Genomic DNA, 15469 nt, shown 5'->3' on the forward strand with positions numbered 1-15469 from the left:
TTTATTATACAGCATAGAAAAATTAATGCAGTACCTGTGGGTGAAATTTTGGGGTCATAGGATAATTGTATATTTAACTTTGTAAGAAACTGCCAAACAATTTTCCAAAGAGGTTGTATCCTTTTACATTCCCACCAGCAAGGTATGAGAGTTTTGTTTGCCGACATTTGGTATTGTCAGTCTTCTTAATTTTAGCCATTCTAGTAGCTATGGAGTGATATCTCATTGTAGTTTTAATCTGCATTTCTTTGTTGAGAATTTTTTCATGTGCTTGTTGGCCATTAATATATCTTTCTTTGTAAGGTGTCTGTTCAAATATTTTGCCCATGTCTTAATTAAAGTTTTTCTTATTCTTTGTATATTCTGGATAAACATCCTTTGTCAGATTTATATATTGCAAATATTTTCTCTCATTCTATGCCTTGAGTTTTCATTTTCTTAATGGAGTCCTGAACCATATGAGAGTCAGTTATGTATATCATCATAATCATGGCCTCTGAATACTTCAGTGGATATTTCCCAAGAATAAGGATATTCTCTTATATAACAACAACATAATTATGTTCAGTAAATTTAACACAGATACAATATTTTATCTAATCTACTGACTCTATGCCATTGTTTTTCAATTGGTTAAATAGTGTTCTTCATAGCATTATTTGCCCCTCTAGTAAGGATCCAATCTAGAGTCAGGTATTGCTTTTAGTTGCCATGTCTCCTTAGCCTCTTAATCTGGAATATTTCTACAGCATTAGTTTTTTATGACATTGACATTTTTGAAGAATAAAGTACTTTTTAAAAACTAGAACATTCCTCATTTTGGATTTGTCTGATGTTTCCTCATGGTTGGATTCAGGTTATGTGTCCTTAGCTGGAAAACTACATAAGCAATGCTGGGTCCTTCTCAGGGTATCACAGAAGCACATGATATCCATCTGCCCTTCATTGATAATGCTAATCTTGATCACCTTGTCCAGGTGTTATCCAGTTTCTCTACTGTATGCTTACTATTTTTTCCTTTGCAAATAATAAGCAATCCGTGGGAATAGTGTTCCATGCACATGGCATAGCAAGTATAAAGGCCCTGAATCAGGAATATGCCTGGAGTGTCGGAAAAACAGCATGAAAGCAGTATGGCAGTGAATGAGAGTGAGGACAGTAGAAGAGGTCAGAGAGGTAGGAGGCAGCAGATCATGAGGACTTTAGAGGCCATTGTAAAGAAGTTGGCTTTGAACTGATCAAAATGGGAAGCTCCAAAAGGTTGAGAAAGAGCTGCCTGCCATTTTTTGTTTTGGTTATTGTTATTATTGTTATAAAGTCCCCAAGTTTGAAGGGCTTAGGTTTCAGTGAAGCATCCCATTCCAGAATAGGGCAGCAAGTGGAGACTTAAATTAAGGACAAGGAGAAGCCTAAAGAAGCGCTGGGGCCTGAGATCTTAGGTAGACCAACAGGATGTGATAGGGAACTCCTGAGCGCTGTTAGAGTGGACCTCCTGCCACTGGCCTCGTGAGAGTTAGAACCTAAGTCGGGCTCGGCCTGCGGATGGGGGTGATGATCTCTTTGCGAGGAGAGGGAGGCTGCAGGGATCCAGAACCAGGCAGGCTCTAATCCCTCAGCCGACTCTATTTTCCAAGGTGACAACTCAATAAATTTGATAAACAAATCCATCCTCATGGTAAAAGTCCAGCCACCTTCTCTCTCATACCGGGAAACCATTCCCACTTCCCATTCCTTCCATCGATTGCCAAACATGTATTAAGTACCGCTTGTGTACCAGATAACATCTACTCATATAAACAGGTCCTTGGAGCCAATGCCTTGCTGTTGTTAGCTAGCCTTAAGAAGTGATTCAATAGTACTAATTCCAGGATCATTTAGTAACTAGTGAGGGCCATATTTTTAGGTGGGGTGGGGGTGAGAAGGGTGGAGGGATGAGGAATTTTCAGCAGATATAGTATAAGGTGGAGATTAAGAGTGTGGGCTCTGGGTCAGACTGTGTTCAAATCCCTGCTCTGCTACTTACTAGCTGTGTCATCTTGCGCAAATCACTTAACCATTTTGTTCCTGTACTTCTTCATCTGTAAAATGGGGCTAATAATAGTATCTACCTTATAAGGTTTTTGTGAGGATTAAATGGATTAATTAATATATGTAAAGTATATAGAACAGAGCCTGACATAGTTATTGCTCATTAAGTATTAGCTATTAGCATTATCATTATTAGTGCTCATCTTTGAGGCAATGGTTCGGATGAAACGGATCCACAGCTATTCCTTGCCCCTTTTTTTCCTTCCGTTATACCATACTCAGATTTTTAAACCTTGAATGAAATAAATTAAAACCTCTCTTCCTCTTCATGCATTTGAGGTAAGGTTAGCATATTTTAAGAGAAAAACACAAACAATAAAAGAAATCAGACCTGCTGTGGAGTATATATTTGCAATATTATCATTATTATAATTATTCCTTATATTTAGAGTAATTTATAGAATACAAGTGCTATGTTCATAATTAATTAACTATTCACAAAGCCCTGTGAATTAGGCAAGGCAGAGAGAATTAGCCCCATCTGACAGAGGAGAAAACTGAGGCTCAGTAAGACTGTACCTCGCAGTGTCCCAGCTCTAAATAGAACAGACAGAATTAGAACTTGGGCCTTTCAGTTCCTAAGCCAGTGCTCTTTCTACTCTACTAGGCAATATCTAGCCAACACTAATTTTGTTCATAGAACCCCTCGTTCATTTCTGTTTCCAGAATCCTACTCCGGAGTCCTGTTTGAGACCTTTAACTCCACCCCCTTCCTTTGTATGTCCCTCTATTCCAGGTGAAAAGCTAAATTGGATATTCCTGAGTTGCTTTTTAAGCCCTGGAGAACAAGATAGTTAAAGAGTCATCCTCTCGCATTCCAGGGCCAATGTGTGTCTTAGGCACCCAGTGCCCACTTGACGGAGTGAGCCCTTAGAAGTAATTGTATATTAAGTTTAACTGTACCATAAGGGTGGCCATCTGCTCTGTCTATCCTTAGGAAGAGTCCTGCGGCCCAAGAGTTGGTGGACTAGACTGGCAGGTCCCTCAGTTCCAAGCTGTGTGGAGCAGCTGGGGCCATTAAGGCTGTGTAGGGCTGGGGAAGCCTTGCCAAGGATGCAGACAAAAGAGATGTCAGTGAAACCATCCTTTGTAAATTATATCAGATACAGACCCTGAGTGAGTTCAAAGGGGGGAAAAAAAAAGCGCCATCCATTCCGCCGCTCTCAGTCTACTCAAATGCAGTCATCTCACTTCTCAGAACAATCACACAATGCATTTGTATCTCTTTATATCTCACTTCTGAGGAACTGGACTTGGCATCCCCAAAGCTCCAAAGACCTTCATGCTCTCCTAGTCAAACCCAAGGCCAACTTAAGGAAGGCTTTCTTCCTTCTGGCTACCCTTCCTGGATGGGATAAAGATATACTTTATTTTTTGTTTAGCTTGTTGTTATGGAAAATTTCAAACATATACCATAGCAGATGGTGCTCCCATAGCTTCCCCTTGGTCCATCTCTGATTTTAGCCACAGCTCTAATGGACATTTCCATGTAAGCTCAGACTCATCTTGCAGTGACACTGTCCTACCTTTAATGTGTTCCTCTTGTCTTTCTACTTTCTGCCTCAGGCCCTTTTCCTATAGGGTGACCCACAACCAGTGTGGATGGATGAATGTGTTTTTCTCCCATACTTTAGGCAGTCAAATTTGGGAAGCATTCTGTATGTGTCTCAGGTTGTCCTGGCAGATTTGAGCCCCCACTGCCATAGTGGTGACCTCAATAACATTCTTATATTGGGTTTTCCATCTTTTCTATTTTACTCTTCCAACTCCCTTAATCTTGCCTCGTGGAATTGACTCCTAAATAAACTACCAGTACCCTGGTCTTTGTCTCAGGCTCTGCTTTTAGGGAACCTAAACTAAGAAATATGCAAAAGTTGATGAAACTGTATAATGAATCCCCATGTAACCTTCACCCAGCTCAACAATTATCAACTCATGACAATCCTATTACATCTATACCTCACCCAGCCCCCACCCCCAGATTATTTTGAAGCAGATCCAAGACATCATATAAAGATACACTTTAAGCTGCCTTGAACCCGCTTTTCACTCTGGAGGGTGAATTTTGGAGGGTAAAATGATCAGATTAAGTTGTAGTCTTGCATTTGTCACTTGGTTTGCAGATATTGTAACTGTACCCAGATTTTATTCTTAGTATAGAGTAGTAATACATACCTCCTAGCTAAAGATTTGGAAAACATTAACTTTATCTAGTTGCTCCCCTATTCAGTAATTTCTGTTGCCCTCCCATTGCCCACAGGTTAAAGCCAAAATGCCTCAGCCAGGAGGTACTCTGGTGTGATAGAGCACGGAACTAGGAGTCAGAATGCCTCAGTTTATAGTTAGCAATGTGTCCTTAAGCTAGTTACTTGATGTGTCAGAGAATACACTTTCTCATCTGTCTGCCTTGCCAACTTTACAGGGTTGTTGGAAGATCAAATGAGATCAGTATTTGAAAGCCTATTAAACTGTATGGCACTCTAATAAATGTAAAGATCCTTATTCAAGGCCCTCCATAGTTTGGCTCTACTCTTCTTTTTGAGCCTTGTTTCCCAGTGTACTCCAATAGACGCTTTCTGCCCATACCTGCTGGTGCATTCATTCATTCAACAAGTATTTACTGAGTGTCTGGGCACTAAGGTTATGGATATGAGTTAGAAATAATTCCTGACAAAGGAGTATACTGGCTGGTAAGGAGACAGACAAGTAAACAAAGACAATATAATATGTTAGTACACAATGAGAAAGGTATGCTGAAGAGTACAGCTAGCTCAGGGAAGCTGAGCTAGGGAAGGGATCCAGGAAGGCTTCTTGGAGGAGGTACTAGCTGAACTAAGAATTAAAGAAAAGTAGGAGTTCACCAAGAAGATTGGGGAGGGAAGGCATTACAAGCAGGGGAAACAGTATGAGCAGAGGCACAGAAATGTGAAACGACTTGACATAAGCAGGGGAACTGCAACTGGTTAGGCAGAGCTGGAGCATGGAGTGATTGGGGGTTGGAGTGGAGTAGGGATGTCCAGTGATGTAGCTAGAAAGAGTAAGCAAGGGTCAAATTGGGGGAGTCCTTCTTGTCAAGCCCTGAAGGCAATTGGGAACCTTTGGAAGGCTTAACCCTCGGTATAACAACAGGATCTATTGGACCCAATTTTATTTTATTTATTTATTTATTTTTTTTTAAAGATTTTATTTTTTCCTTTTTCTCCCCAAAGCCCCCCGGTACATAGTTGTGTATTCTTCGTTGTGGGTTCCTCTAGTTGTGGCATGTGGGACGCTGCCTCAGCGTGGTCTGACGAGCAGTGCCATGTCCGCGCCCAGGATTCGAACCAACGAAACACTGGGCCGCCTGCAGCGGAGCGCGCGAACTTAACCACTCGGCCACGGGGCCAGCCCCCAATTTTATTTTTTTAAGTGTTTATTTTGAACAATTCCAACTAGTTGTAAGGACTGGTATTCATGACTTTAATTTTTTCTTAGAAGTTTTCAAAAGAACAAAGAGAAACTTATTTTTTTAAAGAACAGAATACAACTTATTCTGTCTTGAAATTACCATGTGAGTCCATTGAACCCTTTTATAAAGTTAAAATACATTATGGTATCTTATTGATCTTATTTTTATTATATCTTGAAACACTGTACTATCTCAACATCCCAGGAATTATTTCATTATTCCTCATCAATTATTCTCAACTATGGTAAAAAGGCTGAAATAATAAGAAAATAGAAAAATCATGGACTAACCCAGAAAGATAATGCAATTCTGGAAATCATCACCTTTATACCATCTTTTGTGTTGCCTAAAGTCATGCATTGTCCTTAAAAAATGCATAAAGAAGTCTGAAAAGACTTCTTTGTAGGTTATTAAAGGCTTTTATTAAACACAGTTGAAAATTCAGAAATCTTAATTTTCTACTAAGAGTAGAAAATTGACAGAGGATGTTTCCTAATTATTAGGTAAATCAGAAGATGAATCCAAAGAGACAGCAGTGCTCTAGACTAATGGTGATGGTGAAATTGATCATATAAGTGAAACCTCAGACTATGAGTCTGTGGATGTCAATATCCTACATACAATTTTTCATACTCAAGAATCTATGAGGGAACACTATATTTCCAAGGACAAAAAGGAAATATGGTATTCTTATTCAGCTAGTCGTTCAATAGGAAGGACTTCATCAGGCAATATTTTGTGACAGGAACCTGGACTATCCTGTTTTGCTAACAGGATGTGTGACACTATTCTTTCATCGTTTATAATATCTCTGCACAAAAATTTGCTTGATATAGTTAATTAGTGGATACTTGCTGGAAGAGGATGTGCATCCAAATGTGAATGGATAGCAAAAGATGATGTAGAAATGAAAAATAAAACATCAGTGAATCGATCATTCTAATTATCTTTAGAATTCTAAAAATGAAAATGTTCTGCAATTATGGAGCAAGGAAGATGGCCATCCTCTCTTCAGCAAAATTATGAGCCATCAAAGTTTTCAGAAGTATGGCATTTTGATATTTTAAGTGTATGAAGAAGAACCAGAAGCAATGACAAACTAGAACCTATTAGAGATGTATTTGAAATCTGGAATGAGTATTTAAAAGATGGATATGTTTCAGGTTTGTGCATGACAGTTGATGAGCAGTTAGCTACATTCAAAGGTTGTTACCCATTTGAGGTAGATATACCTTCAAAAACAGGAAAATATGGAATAAAATTTTGATTTACTATGCCTAAATTCTTATCAAACTTTCTAATGGATTTGTTTTTCATTACCCCTTTATCCTTACTTCTGTTAATTATTTGTAGAATGACTTAAAATATAAAAATATAAAAAAGTCCATTGGATCCAGATGGTAAGTGATTATGACTATTTTTCCTGGTATATTGAAGGTTAAGCAGGAGAATAATCTGGTTTAAAAGTTAGTAAATGGCATGTAGGGGGTTTAGCTCAGATTCACCAGTCTCCGCTTTCCATGTTATGATATCTCTGAACAATCCTAAATTGCTTATAGTCCCTGTAAGCTGGGACATTTCTTCTGGTGGAGATGGATGGACAGACTTGCCATGGCAGTAGGGTGGCATAACAGCGGCTATCTGAATGGATGAGTTGGTCCTAAGAGTTGCATTTGGGAGCCGAGATCTGCTGGTACTTCCCAATATTTTTAAGTAACTGTGTTGTGTATCTGTGGTTTATCTTATCTCTCAATATGATGTAAGCCACTAGAGAGCATGGACAATAGTGTCAATTTCTTTTGAATTTCCTACTGTCTCTAGCATATACCAGAAATCCTTCCTGAAGGGACGGCAGTAAACCTAAGCAAAAACCAAAATCAAGTGCCTCATTGTGACAGCGGGTAGAGGTTGGTTCAACCAACGTTCATTGAGCCCTAGCTCTGTGCCAGACCCTGTTCTAGAGACTGGGGATGTGCTACTTGTTCCTGGCTTTAAAGAGCCCTTGGTCTAGCAAATCAGATAACCCAGGGAGAGCAATGGAAATACCTGCTTCCTTGCTGTCTGTGGCATTGACATACACATGGGCTGGAAATTCCCAACACTAGGTTCTCTTATGCCATGTGCTTTATATATAGGAGGCCTTTGATTCAGGGTTTGAGGCTGACTATGTACTCTAGTTTCCCAGAGCTGCCAGTTTCAGAGTTCCTTCTTTGACTCTCATTTCTGGTCTTTTGGCTCCGCCTCCTGACTACAGATGATCTCTTTGTTTCTTTTGAGGAAGATTAACCCTGAGCTAACATCTGCTGCCAATCCTCTTCTTTTTGCTGAGGAAGACTGGCCCTGAGCTAACATCTGTTCCCATCTTCTTCTACTTTATATGTGGGACGCCTGCCACAGCATGGCTTGACAAGTGCTATGTAGGTCCGCACCTGGGATCTGAACCGGTGTACCCGGGGCCGCCAAAGCGGAACGTGCAAACTTAACCGCTGTGCCACTGGGCTGGCTCCTACAGATGGCCTCTTATGGCATACTGTTCACTCTCTGAGGTGTAAATATTGCCAAGGATCTCCTAATTAACAAGGGCCCGGAGCTCTGGCTTTAGACTCAGCCACGCATCTTGACCTAATAAGTGACCAGAAAACAAAGCAGACTATCTGCATAGAGATTTGAATGAATGCATGAATGAATGAACAAATGGAAAGGCAGTATTTTTAGGTATCTTCTCCATCTCCAGCTCAGCAATTTATTATGATTTGGGTCCAAAGCTCCAAGCCATATAATAACATCCATCCGTTGAAATTTAGGCGAGCTATTGAAGATTCAGCTCTACTTTGCTTCAGGGCTCAAGTGTCAACAGAGAAGCGAGAGCTGCAAATCATGAGCATTGGCACTTCCCTCAGATAGACCTGGGTTTGAACCTGTCACTTATTGTATGACCTTGGGCAGGTGTCTTTAACTTCTCTGGTCTGTCTCAGTTTCTACTTTTGTAAAATGGGGTAATAATTGTACCCACCTCAGGGTGCTTGTGAGGATTAAATGAGATCATGTGTATAAAGCACTTAGTAGAATACCTGACGCAGGGTAAGCTCTCAAATGACAGGGGCTGCTATTAGTATGTTGGTCAGCCTGACCCCTAAGCCCTCCTCTGAGGACCAAAGTGACGTTGTGTTGCAGAGCTCCACTGGGGCTTCTTGCCAATTCTGGCAGGATTTTTCCTCTCTGGGTGTTCTCTCTCAGGTTGATGGAAGCTCCAGGCTCAGAATCAGGCCAAGGGTGAGGTTGTGCTGTCCGGTGGCTATGTGCATGCTCTCTGGGCTAGAGGCTGCTATTGTGAGGGAGCCTGGGAGGAAACCTTGGGCATGGCTGAGACAATGCTAGGGCCAGAGGGGCTGAGGCACTCACATTCTGCTGGCTTTGACTCTTTCATATGGAGCACCAGATGCCTGCCAGAGGTTGACATGCCTCCTGCTCTGCCTTGTGTGTGCCATCTGCCTGGCATTTGAAATACACTTGGGGTTTTGCTTAAGAATCCAAAGAAGTCATTTATTTTCATCAGAAATTGTTTTCCTTTATACATCCTTTCTTACTGAATCTAAAAATAATAAAATTAGAAGTATATAGTGTGGACAGGTAACACTGACGCTCTCCATTTCCACTCTCAAGAGCTAACCGTGGTGAAGTTTGGTGTATATTCCTCCAGATGTTCTGCCTACCAGTATTCAGGGCATCTGTGTTTTATGCAAGGAATGTGTTCCTGAGGGCCCCACATAATTAGAAATTTGCATAATTCCAGACCAGTCCTAACAAAGGAAGGCCAGAATTTCTATTTATCAGCTAAAGTGGCGCCACCATGTGGCAATAGTGTAAACATGGCTTACAATTCACTTGGCCTTCCGGCTTTGAAATTATGTGATTCTTGGTGCATTTTCATTTGGGGAGATTTGCATTATTTCAAATGTTGTATATAAACTTGGACTAAAATATTTTCATTTCAAAATCTTATAATTTAAATTTATTTAAAATGTGACTACACTGTGTTAAAAAATGGGGTCATATTACAAAAGCTGTTCCAAAACTTGCTTTTGGAAATTGAGATAACAGTATATCTTGGACATTCTCTCATGTCAGCAAATATTCTTCTGCCTCTTTCTTATTAAAGGCTATGGATCATTCTGGTATAGCGGTGTATCCTAACGCATTTAACCAGTCCTCTATATTGATGGATATTTCTCCCCAGGGATAAGGCCTCCCTCCTCTGCCTTTCTGTCATCAGGGTTATTCTTGGTACAAGGGACCTGGACAGGTCTGTGTAGTTCTTAGGGCTAGAGACTTGAAGCCAGAGCAAATCAAACTTCTGCCTCTTGGGGGCCCACAAAGGCACTGGTAACCCTGACCAGGGCCCCAGAAGTCACTTGCCTTTTTCTATTCCAAGCACACTTGGCCTTTTCACTGAACTGGCCTGGTCTGGTGTCACAGGGGAGATTCTCTGGAAGCAGATGCTGAAACAGAGTTTGAAGTGCAAGCTATTTATTAGAGATTTAACACCTGTGAAGTGAAAGAAGAGGAAGCCAGATTGGGCAGAGGAAGTTGAACTGCGAAGCAGGATGATCAAAGCATTGGCCAACCTGGTGGGGGGAGTTCGGGAGCAAAAACTGTCCATCAGAGCTGTCCTGTGTAGGGCCGCAACGGCTTGGCCTTTTTATACCACTGCCTTGTTCGGTCCTTGGATGCAGGTTCTCCCTGGAAGGGCATGATCTCAGGTGAGGCACCTCTCTGCAGCTGAGGTAGACCCTAAAGAAGATGACAGCTAGAGGTTGTCTGCTGACATCACTCCCAGGAGCTGGGCAGTAAGTCTTTCTTTGAAGTGGGGTTTGGGCAGTCCATCGCTGTGACCATCACATCTGGTCTTCCGTCCCCTCCCATGTGCATAGTAGGCTTCTCTGAAGGCCTGGTAGCCTCAGGGATTTTACATGTGAGGTCCAGCTAGGGTTTTGGAGATTTGCAAACAGAAAGGGCTTGCCTCTGTGTAATGTAAGAGTGGCCGAGCAGAGTGACAAGCAGTTCTCTACTGGGACACAGACACTAGGCTAGGGACTAGGTTTGGCAGCAGGGTACCTGTGTGCATTTGAGGATGACTGTCCATGTGTGCATGTGTGTGAGTGAGATATGGGTATTAGACTATCTTCTACTGCGTGCATGGGGCATGTAGTGGCACTCAAGGAATTCTACTTGATGATCAATTGTTCATAGGATTGCAGATAGACTATCAGGGTTAGTTTCTGTCACTATCCCTCCCAGCATTGTTTCCTCTGCAAACTGGGTGAACATGCGCACCACATTTGCTCATGACCTGCCATGTTTGCCTTTAGGCCCGGCTTTGAAAATAAGACATCAGGAAACCATACTCTCAGGTTTTTCCCACAGCATTAATAAGCCCCTCTCAGAGTGAATTTGAGCAGTGCCTAGACCCCAGACAGACTCCCTGGATCAGACTGTCTGGAGATGTGACTGGGGTACCTGCGTTTAAACAAATTCCCAAGAGGATTCTGATGAACAACCAAAAGAACTAACCACTGGGCAGTACTTGTTGCTTTAATTGTTTCCTCAGCTCTTCTTGTGTGAGTTTTGTTTCTCCAGTCAGGAGGACTATTGTGTGTTCTAAGGCTATGAGCTGATGGATGAGTAGTAGAGACTTAGTTTGCTATGGGTTGCTGTTTGTGTGTCTCTATGTGTGTGTACAGTAACCCACAAGAATTGTCGGGAATCTCTAAGACCAGAGATGAGGAAGTGTGTGTGTGTGTGTGTGTGTGTGTGCACGCGTGATTGCGTTGGACAGGAGAATCAACCTTAGTGATGATATCTTTTGCTGCCTTTTGATATGTATAAAATTTCACACCCTCTTTTCCATGCAGTCTGAAATTTCAAAATAAGTTAAATATCATGACTAAAAGCGAATCAAAGCAATTATAACAAGAATATCCTTTTTCAAATTATACATTTGGATGTTTCTCATCCCTCCAAAATTCCAGAACTACAATAAAGTGTCACTAATTCAGTCAAATTGGGGGAATTTTGGAGGAGTGAGAAATCTGAATTGATGAATAAAGAAATTAAATTTTGTATCTTAGGATAACTCAGACTATCAGTAATATTCCAACTAGAGCACCTCCCAAATTCCTTATAGTGAATAGGTAAGAGTTATTATTTATTAACTATATTTAAAAATGGATTTGCTGGGGCCGGCTCCATGGCCGAGTGGTTAAGTTCACGCACTCTGCTGCGGCGGCCCAGGCTTCGGATCCTGGACGCGGACATGGCACCACTCGTCAGGCCACGTTGAGGCAGCGTCCCACATCCCACAACTAGAAGGACCTGTGGCTAAGATATACAACTATGTACAGGGGGGGTTTGGGGAGATAAAGTAGAAAAAAAAAAACAAGATTGGCAACAGTTGTTAGCCCAGGTGCCAATCTTTAAAAAAAAAAAAAAGAATTTGCTAAATTTCCAAATACAGTTCGTTTTCTTAGACAGGTTAAACATATCCCCAGATTTATTAGCTGTATGGCCTTGGGCAAGTGGCTTTATTTCTCTGAGACACTGTTTTTTATCTGTAAAATAGGAATGATAATAATACCTAATCTACAGGCTGATTATATAAACTAAATGCAATAATTCATGTAAAACAGTTAATATAATACCTATTACATAGTCATTGGCCAATAGATATTAAATGCTTTGTTTATAATAATGATGATGGTGGTGATATCTGTATCCTGATTTACAACCCAATCTGTGTAACCTGGAATGAGCTCCAGTTTCTCCATCTGTAAAAAGGGACAATAGAATCTGTCTCATAGGGTGGTTATGAGGACAAAATGAGATGTGTATTGAGAGTGCCTTTTTTTGGTGAGGAAGATTTGTCCTGAGCTGACATCCACTGCCAATCCTCCTCTTTTTTCGCTTGAAGAAGATTAGCCCTGAGCTAACATCTGTGCCAGTCTTCCTCTACTTTTTGTATGTGGGATGCCTCCACAGCATGGTTGATGAGTGGAGTAGGTCCACAACCGGGATCCGAACCCAGGAACCTGGGCCGCTGAAGCGGAGAATGTGGAACTTGAACCACTCGGCCACGGGGCCAGCCCTGAGAGTGCTTTTTAAGCTGGAGCTCATGAAGCCCCACATCTAACTTATATATCCTGTTTGTTTTCTTAAGAAATCCTTCTTCCAAAATAGCAACGATATAAACTCCATGGCAGTTTAGGTCAAATCAATATGGATTCTATGAATAAATGAATAAACGGTTTAGATGGAAGAAGAGATATAATTTTCAGAATGTTCAGTAGGGACATTATTGGGGGCCCTTGCTGTGTAGGCTGTAAAGAAGGTCTGCTCTTAAGCTAATAAAAATAACATCTCAGTTGTTGAGCAAATACTCTAACAGGCGGGAAGGATATAATCTGTGACCTTCAAATCTCACAAGGTCACATCCATGGGAAAGTGGATGCTTGTCTTCATCGGAAGGAGACTGGCTTCTTGTTCTAGAAGGACTTGGGCTGGGTGGCCAGTGGGCTTTGGCGTAAAAGCCATTCAACATGAAGATAACCTCCATGGTGACCCTCAGACAGCCCCTACAAGCCTGTGAATACAAATCCTCCCAGTTTTCTTTTGGCATTTTGGAGTTCAGAGAGTTTCCTGTGGGAAATGAGTGAAACTTTTGAGAGGGTCAGTGAATGACTGGCAGCGATATTCATCCAAAGATAAAATGTCAGGCAATTCGTGCTTCAGAAGACGTTTAGATCTGTAGATCAACCAGGGACATGTGTGGTCAAGTTGGTTCAGTTTCATTATTTGTTCATTTAATAAGCATTTATAGCAGAGGATTTTTAAACAAAATGCTCAAAGAATGGAATTTTCTGGCTTAACTTCCCTGTCTGAGCTAACCATGTATACCAATAATTATGAAAAGGCAACTGTTAAAGTTGATTTTCAAATTAGAATTCTAAAAGCCTAAAGGAGGAGGATGTTTATACATTAAAAAAAGTGTCTTTTTAAGCTACAGAATAGTATTGCTAATATTTCTCTTCTCCCTTCTCAGAGAAGACTTAAGTTTTTAAAAATCCATGGCAAATGGGAAAAAAGTAACAATCGCACGAATTCCTCAGCTTGCAACTCCTATACATATATGTCTTAAGTGTTTTCATAACTGGAAATGTTCTATTTTATTTTATTCTTCTTAATGTGAGATTTAATATGCAAAATAAAACACCAAAATTTGTATTGTAGATGTACTTTGTAGGTATTTTGCATTTTGGAACGCTTGGCTTTTGCATCTCTGTGATTCTTTTTGAGTGTTTCCGTCTGTAAAAGCAAAATGTGTCAAGGGGTCTCTGGGCTTTTCAGTTGGCTTGTTGGTGGTTGGCTTCTCATTTTTATGTTAGAATAAAAATTAGATTCAAGAATGCTCCATACCCAGAGGCTTTGACACCATATGAAACTCCAAGCTTTATGGTTCATTATGGGTGTAATCAGCATGCGTAATTACAGCTTTCAAAGTGACTTGCTCAAGCTTTTTTGCTTTTGTCTGAAAGCTTCAGTTAGGCAGCTTTTAGTGTGATGAACTTCACTTCTTCCTGTCTTCTCCATAGCATTAGTTATCTGTTCTGGCAACTTCTGCTCTAAAAACAGATGCTACTTCAGGGAACTTCTTATTACTATGAGTTTTGCTCATTAAGTGTCTACTTAGTGGAAAGTATTATACAAAGCCTTTTGGAAAGGGAGAAAGGACAATAACTACCACTACCTAGCTTGGCCCTTCATCAGTCCTCACCTCCTGGTTGAGAGGACTAGGGCTCACTAATATCTGTATACTCCTCTTCTTCCTGAGCACACCACCAGACTGCCTTTCTCTGACCTCTTGCTTCTAGATGGGGCTGTGTCACGGTTCTTGCCAATGGAATGTGACCTAAAATGATGAGTGCCACTTCTAGGCCTGGCACATTAAAACGTCCTTCATAGCCTTCTGTGTACTCTCCTTTTATCTGCCTGCTGGATGAAGAAGATCCCATTAGCATATAATTCTTTTGATTCTCATCTGATTCATCCTCTTTGTGGCCCAGGGGGTCCTCTAGTATGGGTGGGAGGGATGGGAAAAGCATAAGAATAACAAGAAATAATGGGATAGGAACCATGATGGTTAATATGTCGATATCATCCTGCTTCCACAAAGAAAGAATCTGCCATCTGGTAGCATGACAGCAAGAATCAGACTTGAAGAGTAGAACTGAGTTGGGTTAATGGCAGAACACTAGCATGTAGGCCCAGAGCCATCTAGGACCCAAAACCACCCTGTGGCTCCAGCCTCAGTGAGGCCTGACCCTCGGCTGAGTCTTGGATTCCTGTTACTCTTAATTTGAGAAATTTCTAGGGAAGCTATCACTAAAATGTCTCCACTTGGTTCCCTAAGCTAGGATTACCTCAGGTTTCCCCAGATCACTATCCTAGCATACAAATGAGGTCATATTAACAGCAATAACTCATGTTTCTTAACAGAGGACCCCAAGGAATTGATGGGTGGCATTAGTTTATTAGATATACTTAGATATATCTATATTCTAGTCTAGGCTCAACTTGGACATCCCCATCCCTCCACATACATACACGTATGACTCCTTGTCTCCATCTTTGACATTCAGTTAGTCACCAAGTCTTTTTGATTCTACTGCCTTAAAATCTTTTGAATCTGTTCCTTTGACTCAGTCTCCATCCCCAGCACACTGCCTTAGGTATGGCTCTCATTTCTCATCTGGTTTACTAGAACACCTCTTAACTGGTTTTCCTAACTCTAGTCTGATATCTTTTCAAACATCTGTCCTCCACACTGCAGCCAGAGTGATCTTTTAGAAATGTAAGTACATCTGATCATGCATCTCTCTA

This window comes from Equus przewalskii, chromosome X (genome assembly GCF_037783145.1).
Source record: "Equus przewalskii isolate Varuska chromosome X, EquPr2, whole genome shotgun sequence".
In the NCBI taxonomy this organism is placed as follows: domain Eukaryota; kingdom Metazoa; phylum Chordata; class Mammalia; order Perissodactyla; family Equidae; genus Equus; species Equus przewalskii.